Raw genomic sequence first — 16,540 nt, 5'->3', positions numbered from 1 at the left:
GTACAGTTAGGTCACAATCATGAAAACAACTCAGTCTTATTGGTGTATCCTGAATTTTGGATACAGCCAGCAACGCAAGAGCTGTACAGTAAGGAAGGTGAGCATTAAATCAGCTGAGTGTTACAGATGAACAAGGAGCAGCAGTTCAACATCTACCTGCCTGGAGATATATATGGGAGCAATTATAAACCAGATGCAAGTTAATTCTGGTAACAGTTCTAAAGCAGAGGTAGCTAGCTGATTTTCTATAGAAAGAAGATAGCCTCAAGTGGCTATTTATACCCATATTAAGCAGGCATCCTATTCTGCACTCTAAGCCATGAAGCTTTGCATGCCTCAGGCCATCAGCAGCTATAGTGTCATCCTAAGGTTCTATATGCACAATAGCTCCTGTATAGAAATGATAGAGGAGTTAGGGTTAGAAGGGACCTCAGGAAATCATCTAGTTCAACCCCTGGTCAAAGCAGGACCAGCCCCAACCAGATCCCAGCCAAGGTTCTGTCTGATCAGGCCTTAAAAAACCTCCAAGGTTACAGCACTCTAGCAAGCATTTTTATGATCCTTTGTTAGGGACTTCTGCAAGGGACTGGACAATGGTGCTTTGAACAAGCACCTCACCTGTGAGACAAACTAAACAATTTAAGCTAAGCACAGATAGAAAGACTGCCAATTCTCATCCTCAGCCTTAAAGGCTACATCAAGACCACATGCAAGATAGTGGCAACAAGCCACTACCGCAGAAGCTGTTCCAGTTGAAGTCACTGTACCTGTATGCAGCTAGCTTCAGGGATTTCCCCCCTCATCTCTCTGCACCAGCTCACCTCAGAAAACAGCAAGATTTGTAAGCAGCATCTCTACAATTCTCAGCTAAAGACTACTTGCAGCAAGTCCATTTAAGACTCAGAATGGGAAGGGGGGCAGGGACTAGCAAAAGGAAGGAATGGAAGCAATCTAACTGGGTTGCTACATGCATTCTGCTGCCCCACCCCCGCCACCACCTTTCACTCAGCAATGCTTCAATTCTAGTTCAGGCCCAGACTATCCACTCATTGCAAATTTCCCTCATGAGGCTACATGTATCTAGGTACAATACAGAGAAAGCATTATGCTGCACCCTTCACCTGGTCTGAAGTTATCAGTTCATGTTTAGCTCTTCAGCTCCTTACAGGAAGGAATATTTAACTCAGTTGGCAGGTTAGCAAGATAGCTGGGATGGTATATACTATCATTTGAGGTAAAAGACATGAGGTCTTAGACAAGACTCCATGAATGCCATTTTAGATTTGTTTGTTGATCCTGAAAATAGGGGAGATTTAGAAGCATGTTCTTAGCCAAGACAGACAATTTTACCCAATGGTAGTTTCTGCTTTCCTAACCACTCCCAAGGCACATCTCATTTCCATTGTGAGATCAGACTTGCTCTGTGAGTCAAAATCAGTGCTAACAGTACAAGAAAAAAAAAAAAAAGCCTACACTGCCAAGGACTAGTTAATTGCTGTGGCAAGCTATGAAAAGAGTGAGGCCAGCAGACTAGCCAGAGTAGTTTGAGTCTCACTACACATACAGAAGACAGTGAGTACTACACACCATGGACAAGTTTGGAAGGTTGCACAAGCTATTCCATTTCTACCTCAGTAAGAATCAGCAACCCTCAAAGCAAGGAAACAAGAGTAGAGAACATGTATTCTGGAAGCAGAATTTGCTTCCCCCCCCACCCCAATCTACAATATACTAAAGTTGTTTGACAATGACAGCCTCCAATAAGTGTTGCCAAGAAAACAGGCTACAGTACTGAAGTCTCCATCTACAGATGCAGAGAACAAAAGCTAGGGGCAAACACCAAGTAAATTCCTACTGAAAGGGAAGTGAAGTGGTATGCCAACCTTCAGCACTCCTTCGGTGGTGCCAGCTTCTTTCAAAGGGCACTCTAGCAGGAGCAAGTCAGCAGCGTTCAAATGAATAGCAGAGTTCCCCTTAGAATTAAGACGCCCCAGAAGCTTGGGCCATCATAACTACACACCTCCGTATCCACTTGCTTTGCTGCTGAGCTTCCTGCTTACTCAGGCACGTGCTCCTGCTATGATTCACTGCTGTTGCATAACTGAAGTGCTGTTCACTTGGATTCAATTCAGGAGTCAGTGTGTTTACTTTGAGATAAGCAACAGGTATTTATTGTTACAAACCCTGTCTAAAAGCCTTGACTATTAGGCCTGATTATCAATATTTCTGCAGTTGTCAAGCTGTTTGTGCCTAACCCACTACATCAGCTCTCTGCCACCATCTGCTAAGAGCATCTCAAACTACCATACTGTTTGCTGCTCAGCCTTCTGAAGGCCAGTTTTATCTGCAAGATCACAGACCAATTCAAAAGTAGTCTTCTAGGCATGTCAGTTATTGTAGCAGCAGTTTAATCCATTATCTTTATGAGGCGTTTGCTAGCTAGTTGAAGGTTAGCCTATGTAGTTTGCATTCCTAGTTTGTCAGAAGGCATGGCAGGAAAAGAAACAACTGAGAGCAAAGTTACATTTCTGAGCTTAAATCTGCCCAATGAGTTGGAGAGCAAGGACCTAAAACTCCAACCTACTGCCAAGCTTGTACTGCAAGTCCCAGAAGAAGAAGGTTTCCTGGCACCAATAAACAGTTTAGATGGCCAAGGAAAGACAGTCCAGATTCAGGGAGTGTTTAAATATAGTCTTCTGCCACCTTGGAAGCCGGAGTGACCACTATTTGCCAAATGCATTTTTAGTGTTCAGAAGTCTAGGCTTTTGATAATCCCCTTGCTATTCCTTGGATATCAGCTCTACTGTACCTGCATGCATCCATCAACCAGGGTTTTTCCATCAATCCGAATATTAAAACAGTCTATTATAGAGTCCCATTTAGGTTATCCAAGCTCTTGTGGCATTTAGTGCCTTGTCACTTGGCAATAGTCCATTCAAGACTGGTTGCCAGTATAGAAAAACAGAAGGAAGCAGCCATCCTCAAGCTCATTTTTGGGAACTACTTTCAACAGACAATGCAACCATTGGCAACCCCCTCACCCAGCCCCCAAAAAAAGAAAGGAGGAAAAAGCCCTACCAATATACTCCTTCAGAGACAGTTCCAGTTTAGCAGCTTTTAGTAAGCCAGATTCTGGGAGAAGTCAAAGCCAAGGATCAGCAAGACAACCTGCCAGAAGCCCTAACTGGAATACCTTTTCTGAGCTTAGTGTATAGACAAGTTATGGAGATAGATGCTTCAAGGCTAGACAAAGCTATAAAAACCAAAAACTGATCTAGCAGACTTTAAACACAGACCAGACACTAGGCCTGTGACTCAGCTAGTAGCTATTTGAATTGCTGAATCTAAATCAAGTGTCCCAAATTGATTTGGCTGAATCCAATTTGGAGATCTGGCTGCTGCCGAATCATACAGGCCCCACTCCCCACCTGCTCTCAATGGCTGCCCTGCCCACCCCAGCTCCCCACACTTCGGAACAAAACAAGCCCCCATTCACCCATTCCTGAAGGGGGTGGAAAATCCCTGCTGCTCCTTACTGCCACACACCACATGGGGGGGGCTTTGCAGAAGTCTCCAGAAGCCCTGAGACCACTGCAGGAGCTGGTAAGTCAGGGGGGTGTTCCTTAAAAGGGCTGGATCTGGGTTGGGTGGAGCAGCCTTGAGCCCGGGGGGGGGGGGGGGGGGGGGGGGCTGGAACAGTGGGGAAGGTCAGGGGCTCATGGTAGAGCCCCCCACAGTATGGAGGTGGCAGGGATCACCCCCACCCCAACAACCACCAGTGGGTGGGGGCTGGGGTTTTTAAGTACTGGAAGCCGGGGTGGGCAGGGGTCCTGCCCCATGGTCCCCTCCCCCATCCCCTACTTACCAGCTCTGAGTCCAGGTCCAGCTCCTTTCTACAGCAGGCAGGGACTGCCTGAAATTACTGAAGGTCTCCAAAATAGATTCAGAGAGCTTAGACTTCATTCGGATTTTTTCATTGGTCCCGATTCAATTTCTAGATTCAGTCACCAAACCTGGTTGAATCTCCTCCAAATCGAATCTGCACCCAAAGCTTTGCACAGCCCTAACAGACAGCTAGGGCAGATTAGGCACAATGGATTCTCCGGCCTGAGGGGATTCCTTATCCTCACATTCAAACAGCCCAGGTTTGATCCCCTATTTTACCAGTTTCCTCATGTGGAAAACACCTTTTTCCAAAGGACAGCTGCTAGAAATTGGCATGCACATTATACAATAATTGCATTAAGAGCAGTTCCTGCTATCTATGAGAAAAGGGGAACAAATGAAAGTAGAGTCTGCACATGATCCACAGGGAGCAGAGCAACATGCTGGCTCAATACCCTAGCTATTGCTGCTCAACTACTTCCAGCAAGGAAAGATCTCTTCATTCTGCCTTTCAAAACAAGCAAAAGACCCAACCCAACAACACATACTACACAGACAAAAATACACAAGAGGCATGTACCTTATTCCAGCATGTGTTGTATGTGAGACTAGGGTAAATTGGTTACCTACAGGTGTGTAAACACAGGTTAAACCAAGGAACTTGTTCCTGTAGCATTCAAGTTCAGCATCCCAGCCTGAAATTTTATTCTCCACATGGCAGGACTATTGTCAGACCTCCTCAAGGTAGCTTGCGATATACCCAGTTTTCCAAGATCCTCATGACAGCTAAGCAAGTGACTTTAGGTACCTTATTCCACACACACACAATAAATGGGTGTGTATATAGAGTGTCTTGGTATTAATGGAGAGCTGCAGTTGTGTCCAATAGCCTACCTATTGATAAAGCTACACTGAAAGCCAGGTGAGATGGAGAGATAGCCTGAAGACACCAGTAGCTTAATCAGGACCAGTAAGTTGCAAGTAACCTTGTTGACCAAGACTAGAGCTTTTGAGCCAGATTAAAAAAAAAAAAAAGGACTTGACTGTCAGCTATTTAAACAAGCTACTGCATTCTCTTCAGCAAGAAATTCCCTAAAGTTACTGAATGACACAAGCAGATTAATGACCTGAAGATAAGCAAAGGGACACCTACACATTTTCAATGCTAGCAGTCAGAGCCAACCCAAGCAGGGCACAGAGCCTGGGACAAATCAGCCCATGTGGCATACTGCCCCTGCTATTGGCAGCGGCAGGAATGGGGGGGGTAGCAAGCGACTGGATGCAAAGCCAGCAGCAGTAACACAGAGTCACTGCACTGCTCCGCCCAGCTCTGCATGGCCTCCATAGAACATGGAACCTGGGGCAGTCAACCTAATTTGTCCCCCCTCTCCTCCCCCAGGATGGCCCTACTAGCAGTTTGACCTACCTTGTTTCCCTGCACATTTGGGAAGCCTATTTACTGGCCTTTGATTTTCACAAGTCAAATGAGTTCTGTGGCTGAAGGAGAAAAGAAACCCAACTAGTTCAATACCCATCATACCCCTTCCCCATATGAGCTTTCAAAAAACTCTGCAGACCAAGGCCTGTAGTACTCACAATTGTGCAGTAAATACACACATTCAGCTCCTTGACTGAGGCAGAGACCACCGGATGCAAGCATTTTACCCCCCAAAAAGCCAGAGGCAAGCCAATATAAGCCAGCATGGCAGAAGGAAAAAAAAATACTAACAAACTGTACCTTTGCCAAGCTAGAGCTGGCCCTGGTAACAGTATATTTCAGCAAGTTTGTAACCCATTGCATGGACCCAAAGACTGGATCTGGACTGCAGCAGCACACTTCAGCTATAGCACCCACATCTAACTGCTTGTCTGTAATCGCTTCCTAGCATCTGCCAGTTGCTGCTGTAGGGCACACCCTTGCACCTTCCCAGCAACCTGCTGTGACAAGCTATGCCAATCCCTACCATATTTAGCATGCATGGTAAATTCCAACTCTTCTCTCCAACTCCTCAGCCCCACAGGGCATCAGGACTGGCTTTACACTTCATCTCTCCTAATGCCACACCTTGCACCAAGAGGTAGAATTGTTCTTGTAGTGATTGTAAGCAACCAACAGGCTCAGAACCCAAGAGCAACAATGAACAAATCCATCTGTGCAGCTAGAGAAGTTGTACCTGCAGTGACCCTTCCTCACAAGGCATCACACTAGAGAGTTTAGAATACAGTCGCATCCAAAATGTGACGCTGCAGATCACACTTAAAAGCATTCCCATTTTAAAGGGATGGAGAGAAAAGGAGTTAAGCCCTAACCAGCTTCCTGAAAGCTGTCAACCCAAGGACATTCAGAACAGAAAGTTAGAACAGGAAGTCAGGCATCTAACTTGCAGCAAGTTAACCCCTCGCAGTGTGGACAATCAAGGAGGAGTAAAGTAACTTTGTCTGCAGACAACTGGGGGGGGGGGGGGGGGGGGGGGAGGGAGTCAAATGGCCTTAAAGTGAAGTGGCCTGGGCTACAGAAAAATTGGAGTGTCCACACTAGAGGAAGAGGGTTCGTTTGCTCTAGTTTAGAGCATACAATTATGTCGCTTCAGCTAGGGCATTATTTTCCTCATCAGCCCTGGCTAAGATACTTTGGGCAGCTATGCCTTGCAGAAGCTACTACATCTGTAGGTCAAAGTTCTTCCTTGGTACATGGAGGTAGAAATCATGTCACTGATGCTGTATTATACAAACTTATCATTCAACAGGGGAGGTGGGGTTGGGCAAGTTCTAGTCACCAGCTCATCAACAGCTGGCTTTATGACAAAGATACTTCAGTCAGCAGGTCAATTTAAAAAGAACAAACAAACAAACCACCCCCATACACAAAGGCACCCCCTTCAAAAACCCTCTGAATTTGGTACAACAGTGATTCTCAGTCAGGTGATGCTATCTCAAAGCAAGGCAAAGCCAATGAGGTACCCTTGAAAGGGTCTCAGCATCCCAGTTAAAAACTACTGCCTTAGGTACTGCCACAGAGCAGGCAACTAAATCATTCACTTAACGGTTGTGCTCAACCTCATTACTCAAAGCACCCCTTACATATTCCCCCCCCCTTTAAATTAAGAAAAAAACTCTTCAAAACAGAGCACTAATTGCTCAACAAGTCAACATTTTTTCCCACACTGGATTCCCATTAGAAGTCTCTGGGTTTAATTTTTTGAATCATGCGTAGGTGTTTGTATACCTCTGAGTGCTGTATAGCACCCAACAGCACCCTTAAGAGGATCTTGGGGAACCCTGGTTGAAAAAAGAACCCGCAATTTAACATGGATAATTCAAAAATACTTTGGAGATTACTAGTGTCACAGAAAGCATCGGAGTCATCCGTCCCTCCCCCCACCCACACTTCCTCATATAAAAAGTGTTCTACCCAGATAGTCAGGCCTCCAAATAGGAGGTGGTACAAAAAAGCCTCATTTTCAAAGTTAATACTTCAGAAGTTAGTTACACAGGAATAGGCCACATTGAAATGCAAGTTTAGGGCGTTTCACTAGTCTGTGCTACTAATTCACCCAAACATTATTTAGAAAATATCTTCTGATGGTTTAGTGACACTGTTCCAGCCACCTTAAAAATCCAAGTCCCAACAAGGTATAACAAGGGGGGGGGGGGGGGGGGGGGAGGAGAAGCTTCAGAGTAAATAAGAATTCCAGCTGTTAAAAGAGTTACTTATGGGTATGGAGGGTACATGCAAGTAGCAGGGACCCAGATAAAAGGAGCAATACCTACCACTGCTTCAGATGACTGAAGCTAAAAAAAGGTGTCACGGCCAGGAGGTACACAGAACAGGTATAAAGAGATGACCAAAAGCAATGTCCCATGGTAGTTAAAAATGGCACAATACTTCCAGTCAGTACAATAGCAGCATTTCTTGTGTTCTGCAGCTAAGAAAACTGGGCACTTGCTAGCATTCATGATTAAAATACAGGCGTTTCAAGCCTAGCATTAACTGAGGTAGCAATATCCTCTGCAGTCTTCAGAGGACTGGGAAGAACTATTCCACTAGTCTTTTTGTACAGTCATTTAATATGTTCTCCTTGTTGGAGCTGCATGTTTGATAATGCTTCACTTGGTAGGATAAAAGGGGTGAGTATATAGTGCAGAGTCATGAGATTAGAAGGAATTTCCTTTTGTGCTGTTTGTACTTAAAGCATCTCTTCTATTCAGGAGGCTACACATTCTTATCTTGTCAGACCTCAGGTAGTGTTTAATCAGCCATCCTACATCATGAAGGGGACTTCAAGCAAAAGAGGAAGCTACAGGATTAAGCCTACCTTGCTAACAGAGCGCAGATAAAAAAAGGACACACACCAGTTACATTTTATGAAGCAAAACAATGGCGAGAGATGGTCAGTTTTGTAAGTGGATACAAAGATAGGGATTGTAACAACTCTACAAGGTTCAAAAAGAAGCTGCATGGTAGTTCCAGTTAAGGCTTTATGTGGCTGAATGGCATGACTAATGCTTTAGAAACTGTAGTCAGTGCCCTATTAGATCACCATAGGCTGAATAGAGAAACATACAATTAGAACAGGCTGAGGTATTGTGTTTGTGCATGTTCCTGGTATATGAAGAAGGTGATGAGGATAATATTAGAAACTACATTCTAGCAAGTGTCACTTAATCATAGGATTTGTTTGCACTACAGCAATGTGAGCTATTATGACAGACAATATCCAACTACAGAAAGATAACCACGGAAGAAAAAAAGTTAGCTGCAGGGCTTTGGCAAAGCCCTAATGTACAGGTGACTTGTTACCCTGCCACCCCTTTCACACACCATTTATTGGTGACAGCCTGCTTAAAAACATTAAAGGCTATATAAGTTAGAGTGGTAACTTTCCTGTTAAATGTTACTAGGATAAAAGTATTAGTGCAAGACACTCCCACTCCCCCCCTCAAAAAAAAATTGTACACCATGTTCTGCCCTTTATTTAGATTAGTTCTATATACATAGAGCTGTGGTAGGTGTCTGGTATACTAACAGACAGCTCTTCCTTAGGTTTGCCAATATAAGCTCTGAGAGGAAGGAGCTCCTCAGTCTAGTAAAGGCCCCTTGCTAGTTAAACAACCCCCCCCCAACAAACAAACAAACCCAACACTACATGTTCTCTCCTTTGAGATCATGGTGATCAGAGTATTAGTACTACCAATTAAAAAAAGGAGAGAAGTTTGTAGTTAGCAAACAAGTCACTCAGTTTGAAGTAGCCAGGGAGAATGAGAGTTTGAGCCCCAGTCCAATGCCTTATGCCACAAGGACTCCTACCTGCTGTTCCTGATGCCTTTAGGGTGCTTGGGATACTAAGCCATGGCCTACATCAGCTCCAAGATGAAACATTGTGAATAGCCATAAGGCAAACGCTGCATCTACCGGGTTTCAAGAGCTGGAGAAGCCACTCACTATGTTGATCCTTAACTGGGGGCAGGGGAGGGGAGGGAAAGAGAGGGGGGTGTTATCAGTCACATCAGTGACAAAGCAAGGCACATAACAAAATGAAGCAATAACAAAAAATCACATCCAACACATTTATAAGAGGTTCATCAAAACAAGACTGGTGGGACACCAGATGCTAGCCAAACAGAACAATGCTATTTGCTTCAGTTCCTTCAGAAATATACTCTTAGTTGTTTCTTTCTCCTGCTCACAGAAGCAAGCATGCATTTTAGGATTTAGCACCAAAACCTTAAATTCCCAGAAACTGTCAGCCATAGCCACAAACAAAAGCTCCAAACTTCTCTGGCAACCACATGGAATGCTTTTACTGCATGGCCCCAAAGCCACATAAGAGAGACCTCACTGAAGAGAATGACTATCTGGACACTTAGTCACAGACCAAGAGACACCAAAGACAGCAAGAAACTGTTTTAGGCTATTACTACTAGTGAAACTGTAATAGGTGTTATTCCATACATCCATAAGGCCTTGGTCTCATTTATTTTACAGCTCTCCTCCTCACTGATTAGATAGTCACCAGTCTGTGGTGTTCACTGGGTAACAAAGAAGAGATGTTAAGGTTAAAGTCCCAAGTTGTCAAGGGAAATGACAAGGAACAGCACTTGAAGCTTACTTTAGCTTTCACAAGAATTAGTTGGTGGTGGTTCTTCATATCCACAAAGGATTTTTGCACTGGCAGAAGGATGGATCTTTTCAACATGTTGCTTCCATTTTGCTAGTAGCAAATTTAGCCTCTTAAGATCTCCAGTTTTTAAAACTTCACTGAATGAAGTTCAAGTTCCTTCCCACTAGTTTCACTTGGTGGGGGAATTTGTCAGCTGCTGCAACTGACAGAAGTGAAGAGCCAAGGTCTGAAGCAAACAGGCTATGACTTGGCCTCATGGAGAACAGGGAATATAGAGGTGCAAGTGTACCAAAACTGAGGCTTGAGGGGGAATGCCAAGAGGAGGTCAACATTGGAGTCAAAAGTGGACTGGCCAAGTTCACCGATGACACCAAAATTGGGGCAAAGCAGCCACACCAGAAGACAGGCGGGTAATCCAGGCTGACCTGGACAGGCTCAGTAAGTGGGCAGATGAGAACCTGATGGTGTTTAACACCCAAAAAAGTGGAAGGTTCTCCACCTTGGAAGGCAAAACCTGCAGCATCCTTATAGGTTCAGCAGCGCTACACTGGCTAGCACTACAGAAGAAAGACTTGGGGGTCATCGTTGACCACAAGATGAACACGAGCCTGGCAATGCGATGCTGCAGCTAGTAAAGTGACCAAAATGCTGGCTTGCATCCATAGATGCTTCTCAAGCATAACCTGGGACATCACTCTCCCCTTGTACTTGGCCTTGGTGAGGCTGCAGCTGGAATACTGCATTCAGTTTTGGGCTCCACAATTCAAAAAGGATGTGGAAAAGCTTGAGAGAGTCCAGAGAAGAGCCACATGCATGATCAGAGGTCAGGAAAACAGATCTTATGATGAGAGGCTGAGAGCCATGGGGCTCTTTAGCTTGGAAAAGCACAGGCTCAGGGGGGATCTGATGACCAGTCATAAGTTTATCAGGGGTGACCACCAGGATCTGGGGGAATGTTTGTGCACCAGAGCACCCCAAGGGATGACAAGGTCAAACAGTCATAAAACTACTACAAGACCGTTTCAGGCTGGACATAAGGAAGAATTTCTTTACTGTCCAAACCCTCAAGGTCTGGAATAGCCTGCCATTGGAGGTGGTTCAAGCACCTACATTGAACACCTTCAAAGAGCAAATTGGATGCTTATCTTGCTGGGATCCTATGACCCCAGCTGACTTCCTGCCCTTTGGGCAGGGGGCTGGACTCAATCTTCCGAGGTCCCTTCCAGCCTGAATGTCTATGAAATCTATGCTAGCCAACCTAGCCACACACTATTTAAAACTGTTCCCACAGCATACATTTGATTTCAGTATTAAGCTTTAGCTGCCTAAAAGGTAGCTTGAGACAGATGACTAACATATCCATTTTAGGAATCTATAAGGTCTTTAAAAGAGCCATGTCCCATAATTTTCCCATTTAATATTAGCCTTCAGACAAGATGGGGGCGGGGGGAAAAGGGTGGCAGCATTCCCAGAGCATTTATACAAAGAGACCAGTTTGCTAAAGAAACTGCTTTACTGGCTCATTTTATGGTAAGGGGATGGTAACTTAAGGTAACCCATTCAGTTCACAAGCAAAACATCCACTCTAGAATGACCTAGAGATGAAAAACTCCTAGGTATTCCAATTCAAATAAACAATGTTTCAGTTACAATTGTAAGGCAAGACTCCAAACCAGGATTGTTTCAGCCAGTCAAGTGAACACTGGGTCAGTAACCCACAAGTGTCTAGTCATTGCTCAGGACACCTGGAGTACAGAGTGTACAAATGGCTTTAGGGCAGCTGTCCACATGCACTGCTGTCTGAATTCCCTGCCATGCAGGCCCACTTCACCTTCCGACATCCTCATCCCTTTAAAAGACAAAGCTCCATTTTATTCACAGGAAGTTTAAAGAGGAATTATTCTTAGCAGGATCCACAGCAAGACAACCAAGCATGTAATGAATATATTAACAGGAAGTTCCAAAGGCACTAGCCAGAGTAGAGGGTGAGGAGACATTAACTCAAGCTGTTAGTTTGGGACCAACTTCATTTCAGGCAAGCCCCTGGACAGTGTTGCTCTTGGAGTTCTGGAATAACTTGAGCTCTTCCCATCTTACAAAGGCCATGTAACTATTAGTTTTGCACAAACATTCTGATGGACAATACCTGGTGTTCAGTTGCTTATAGCCTTTTTCCAACTATGGAGGTCCACCATTAGCAGCTGGCCAAGAACAAATTTAAACAAGCCAGCTTACCACAAGCTTAAAATAGAATTGTTCCAATGTATTCTCTCATCCTCCCCTGTCCTTATGGTCAAGGGCAAAGTTGTAAATATACACATACACAAGTTAAAAATGTGAATCAACAGATAATGCTGCTCATCCGAGATGAGGAATGAATGTTGTTTCAACTGCAGGTAGGGCAAATAAGACAGCAGAGACTGGAACTGAGTCATATCTTCTCAGTTAGTCAATGTAACCAATGTATGTGGAGTGACTGTAAGGGCATAGGAACTGTGCTTCTAACCCCTTATAAATCTCTGTGATACCAGACTTCTTACTCTGCTCTTATATCTGGTGTATTAGTGCAGTCTCCATGCAATTTGGATATCATACATCACCACTTTAAGAGTACTAAAGTAGTGATTTAATTACAATGCTCTTAAAATAGACTGTACCTCTATATTTTGTTTTCAGCAGTTCAAAAAGCAAAGCTGTCTAACAGACATGCAGTTAGGTTCCAAAAGCTTTAGGTAACCTAAGCTCCTGCTTGAGGCCCTTGTGCAGTTTCTATTCTTATTTAGGAAAGAACCTTTTAAATATCTTCTTAAAGTAAAGCAAGTAGAAGTGTTGTAACATTTGCTGCATGGCACTGGAAAGTAAAGTTATCGAACTTAAATGAATCGATCTCACAAGCTAGACAGCACTACATAACATCTTTGGAAGGGGATAAGTGCTGGTTTTTAAGTACCTATGAAAACACCACTTCCTCAAATAAACTGTCCCTTTTATTTAGTGGCCATTCTGTAAGCCTGCCACATGTAGGGGAATACCATGTCTGAAGCCCCAAGACAACATATATTTATAAATCAGTGTCCCATTTGACAGTCAAATTCCCCTCTGCACTCCTTGCCAACTACTGCTCATCCGTTTACATTAGAGCAACGTTGCTATACAGAAACATTCAAGAACTGTACCAATATGTTATCATCCCCCAGACTTTGGGCTCTCCGGAACAGGCCTTATCTACTACATTGTTGTGAAGTACCTTGTACACATTGTGCTAGAGCACTGCAAGACAGGAACCCTCACCAAGACTCGGCAAGTTGGATATTAACCAAACATGCTCATTAATGTCTAAGCCAGTGGCTCAGCCTCAAGAGAGGCTCAAGAAACCCCTTAGAAGAGAGCCATCCCTTAGTTATTGCTCCTTTTTTGGAGTGGAGTGTTTCTGTACAGCAGTTTGTTGGGGAAGGGCACAGGGGAAAGAGGAGAGAAGCACTTCACTCACTCTGACTACAGCACTATGGATTCTTCTTATTCAGGGTAACTTTTGAATCACGCGTACCCACAGTGCCAATGTTACATGACATCCTGCAGCACCCCTGAAAGGATCAAGGCAATGTAAGGTGCCACAGGAACCCTGGTTGAGAATCACCGATCCAAGTATACTCTTTCACTTGAAGGATTAGCTGAAGGATCTAGTTTAGGTTATTAAGGATGACTCTCACCATTGTTAGTGCTTTCCATTAACCGATTAGTCTCCAACCTTGAGCCAGGTATTAAGCTCATTCCAGACACCACGCAATCTAAGCCCACATAAGCTCAGCCCAAAACCTGTATTAATTAAGAGTCTCAACAAAAAACCAAACCACACCAACTAACTCCAGAATGGAGTTATTTTGCACAGAACAAGAACAAACACCAGATGCCCAATACCCATCAGCACATGACACCACATCAAATACGTCTAACAGATGTGGCAGAGAGGCTGTTGGTTGGCATCTGGAGAGTGGCAGGGAAACATGCTGAAGCACCATCTACCCAACCAGTTATTTTGGAGACCCCCCAGGGGCATGAACACCACACTGCAAGTCACTTGCCAGAGCCTAAAGCACATCATATCTCCTTTAAGGTTGTTGGGTGTAGCCGTGTTGGCCCAAGGACATAGGCAAACAGGGTTCCTTGGGTAAATGGAATCTCTTCTATGAGGCCAGCTAAATAATCAGAAAAAAAAAAAGATTGTTGCAGGCCTTTGGGCACAAACATCCTTCTTCAGGCATACAGGGAGTAAGTTTTCCCAGCTATTTAGTTGCTTCAATAAGAGATACCACATCTACCCAAAGAAGCCTGTCATAGCTCCTTCCACATGTGGGCCAGACAGTGCAGGCAAGCTGCAGAAAGGGGGAAAGCCACCAACATCCCAGCTGCAGAACGGGGACATGTGCAGGTCAGGGCTGAGTGACTCTTCATAGACAGAGACAGAGTGAGGAATGGATGGGACCTCAGGGGGGCAGTAAGTCCAGCCTCTCTCTGCTCGAAGTAAACCGAGGAAGAAGCCAGTCAAGTTTCTTCCCTTGCTCCCCAACCGCAATACCCCGTGGCCTGGACGCCCCCTATGCGCTGCTCCCAGCCCCACCTCCACGTGGTCCCCGGGCTCCCAAGGGAAGCCCCGACCTGGCCCCTGAGTTGTCCCAGCTGACGCAGGGAAGGGTCCCGTGCCGCGGCGGCCGGGCGCCTCCGCGGCGGCCGGGCAGTTCCGAACCGCCACCGCCCGGCGCGGCCCCGCGGGGAGTGGCGGGGCGGCCCACTGCCCGGGTGGGGGTGGGACGCCCCGCCGCCGCCGCCCCCAGACGCAGTCCAGTCCAGTCCAGTCCAGTCCAGTCCGCTCCGGTGCCGCGAGCCGCGCCCCGCGCTGGGCCGGACCGCCCCCAGAGCCACCCCGCTCCCGGCCCCACTCACCACCAGGGGGTCGCTGCGGCACCGCCCCCACCTCAGGTGAATCTGCCAGGCTCCGGCCTGCACTTCCGCCTTTCAGGCGTTCCGCTTCCGGATCCGCCCACCCCTTCCGCTGCGAGCCGGGGCTGACGGGCAGCGGCTTGCGCCAATGGCAGGAAGAAGTGGGCGCGCCCCTCCCGCTCCTCGCGGCGCAGCCCCTTCCGGCCCGCCCCACGTGATCCCCGAGCAGGCGAGGGGGCGCGGGGCCTGATGGGAGTTGTAGTGCTGTTGCGGGGGCGGGGGCGGGGCCTGAGCCAAGGGACTCTGAGAGGCAGCAGGGGCCTCGTGCCCGGGGTGGGGGTGTAGTGGGACCCGGGTTGTGCCCAAGGCTGCCCCTTTGCTGGAAGTTCAGGCCACCGGGCGGGCCCTGCGTCCAGCCCCTCCCATCGCTGCCCGCAACGCCCCTCAGCCCCCTCCTCCTTGTTCACTCCTGGCCGCTCCTATAGCAAAGGATGCCCCAAGCCACTAGACAGGCCTGGAGGTGCCGGCTTCAGCGCCTCTCTGCTAGGCCCCACCTGCCCAGCCCCTCTACCCTTGGAGCCCCCATCTGCGGCTCTTCATCCAGATTCCTCCCATGGACCTTCCCCAACCCTGCACCCCTGGGCTACCCCAGCGCTGCACAGGGCCAGGTCGTGCTCACAGAGCAACTGCACCACCAGTGCTGGGAGGCAATGGGGATGAAGTGTGAGTTGGGGTGGAAGGGGGCAATAACCCCAGGCCTGGGTTAGCGGGTGGGGTGGTCTGTGTAGTATCAACAGAGCTGTGTGTGGGGCAGGCCAAAGCTTAGGAGAGAAGCAGTGGTTGCAGGTGCTGGGATGAGCTTGCCCAGCATCCCCACTATTTTACCAGGTACCTGCACTCACACTGGGCCACTGCAACGCACCAAGAGCAAGGCCACTCCCTGGCACCGCCTCCTTCCTTGCGGCTTTTATCAACGCTGAAGTGTGTACCCGTTAAATACTTGCTCTATGAAGCAGCCAGTGGAGAAAGGAAGCCGGCCTACCTTGTCAGAACGTTTCTGCTGCACTAGCAATAGGGTTAGAGGGTGTTTGCATGGCGCTATGTAATGTAGTGGGGAGATACCGAGGTAGATCTAAACAATCCCCTGTGCCATTCTACCCTGAGCGGAGTCCACGCGACTGTGGCTGAGCTGCTTTCAGAAGCCAGCCTAGCCTGTGCCCTGCAGTGAGCTGTGTGAACCAGTGGTTCTCAACCTTTTTAAACTCAAGGAACCCCTTGTTAGACTCGAGACACCCCTCGGAAAATGTCATTCCTTTGTTTACACTCATTTTTTGATTATGGAAAGATAGCAGAGCAATTGTTGTGCTGCCAAGAGCTCAGAAAGACCACAATAGGACAGAATGACTTAACACTGTGGATTCCTATTTGAAATCTCTGGGTTTGTCTTGTGAATCATGTTTTCACACCTAACAGTGCTAACGTTCCATTGCACCTTGCAGCACCCTTGAAAGGATCTCAAGGCACCCCAGGGTGCTACAGCACCTAGCTAAGAATCACTGGTATAGACATAGCAAAGATCCTAGTGGATTTACACC

At 46.6% G+C, this 16,540-nt stretch overlaps 1 protein-coding gene across 2 annotated transcripts in view; it reads right to left on the bottom strand.

The window, feature by feature from the left end:
- The window catches only part of RAB5C (RAB5C, member RAS oncogene family), a 29,180-nt gene extending 14,076 nt beyond the window's left edge, over window positions 1-15,104 (bottom strand). The window contains exon 1 of one of the 2 annotated variants that reach the window (XM_090044386.1): window positions 14,949-15,104. The gene's annotated coding sequence lies outside the window, so the exon portion shown is untranslated. Of the gene's footprint in view, window positions 1-14,625; window positions 14,777-14,948 lie in introns of those variants that run through there. The other variant, XM_090044387.1, reaches the window with a different exon arrangement.
- Window positions 15,105-16,540: the final 1,436 nt, after the last annotated feature.

The sequence above is a fragment of the Crocodylus siamensis genome, chromosome 4 (genome assembly GCF_052110815.1).
Source record: "Crocodylus siamensis isolate JL-2025a chromosome 4, ASM5211081v1, whole genome shotgun sequence".
Lineage (NCBI taxonomy): Eukaryota > Metazoa > Chordata > Crocodylia > Crocodylidae > Crocodylus > Crocodylus siamensis.
The sequence above is the reverse complement of the archived record's forward strand: the minus strand, read 5'-3'. Positions and strand labels throughout refer to the sequence as shown.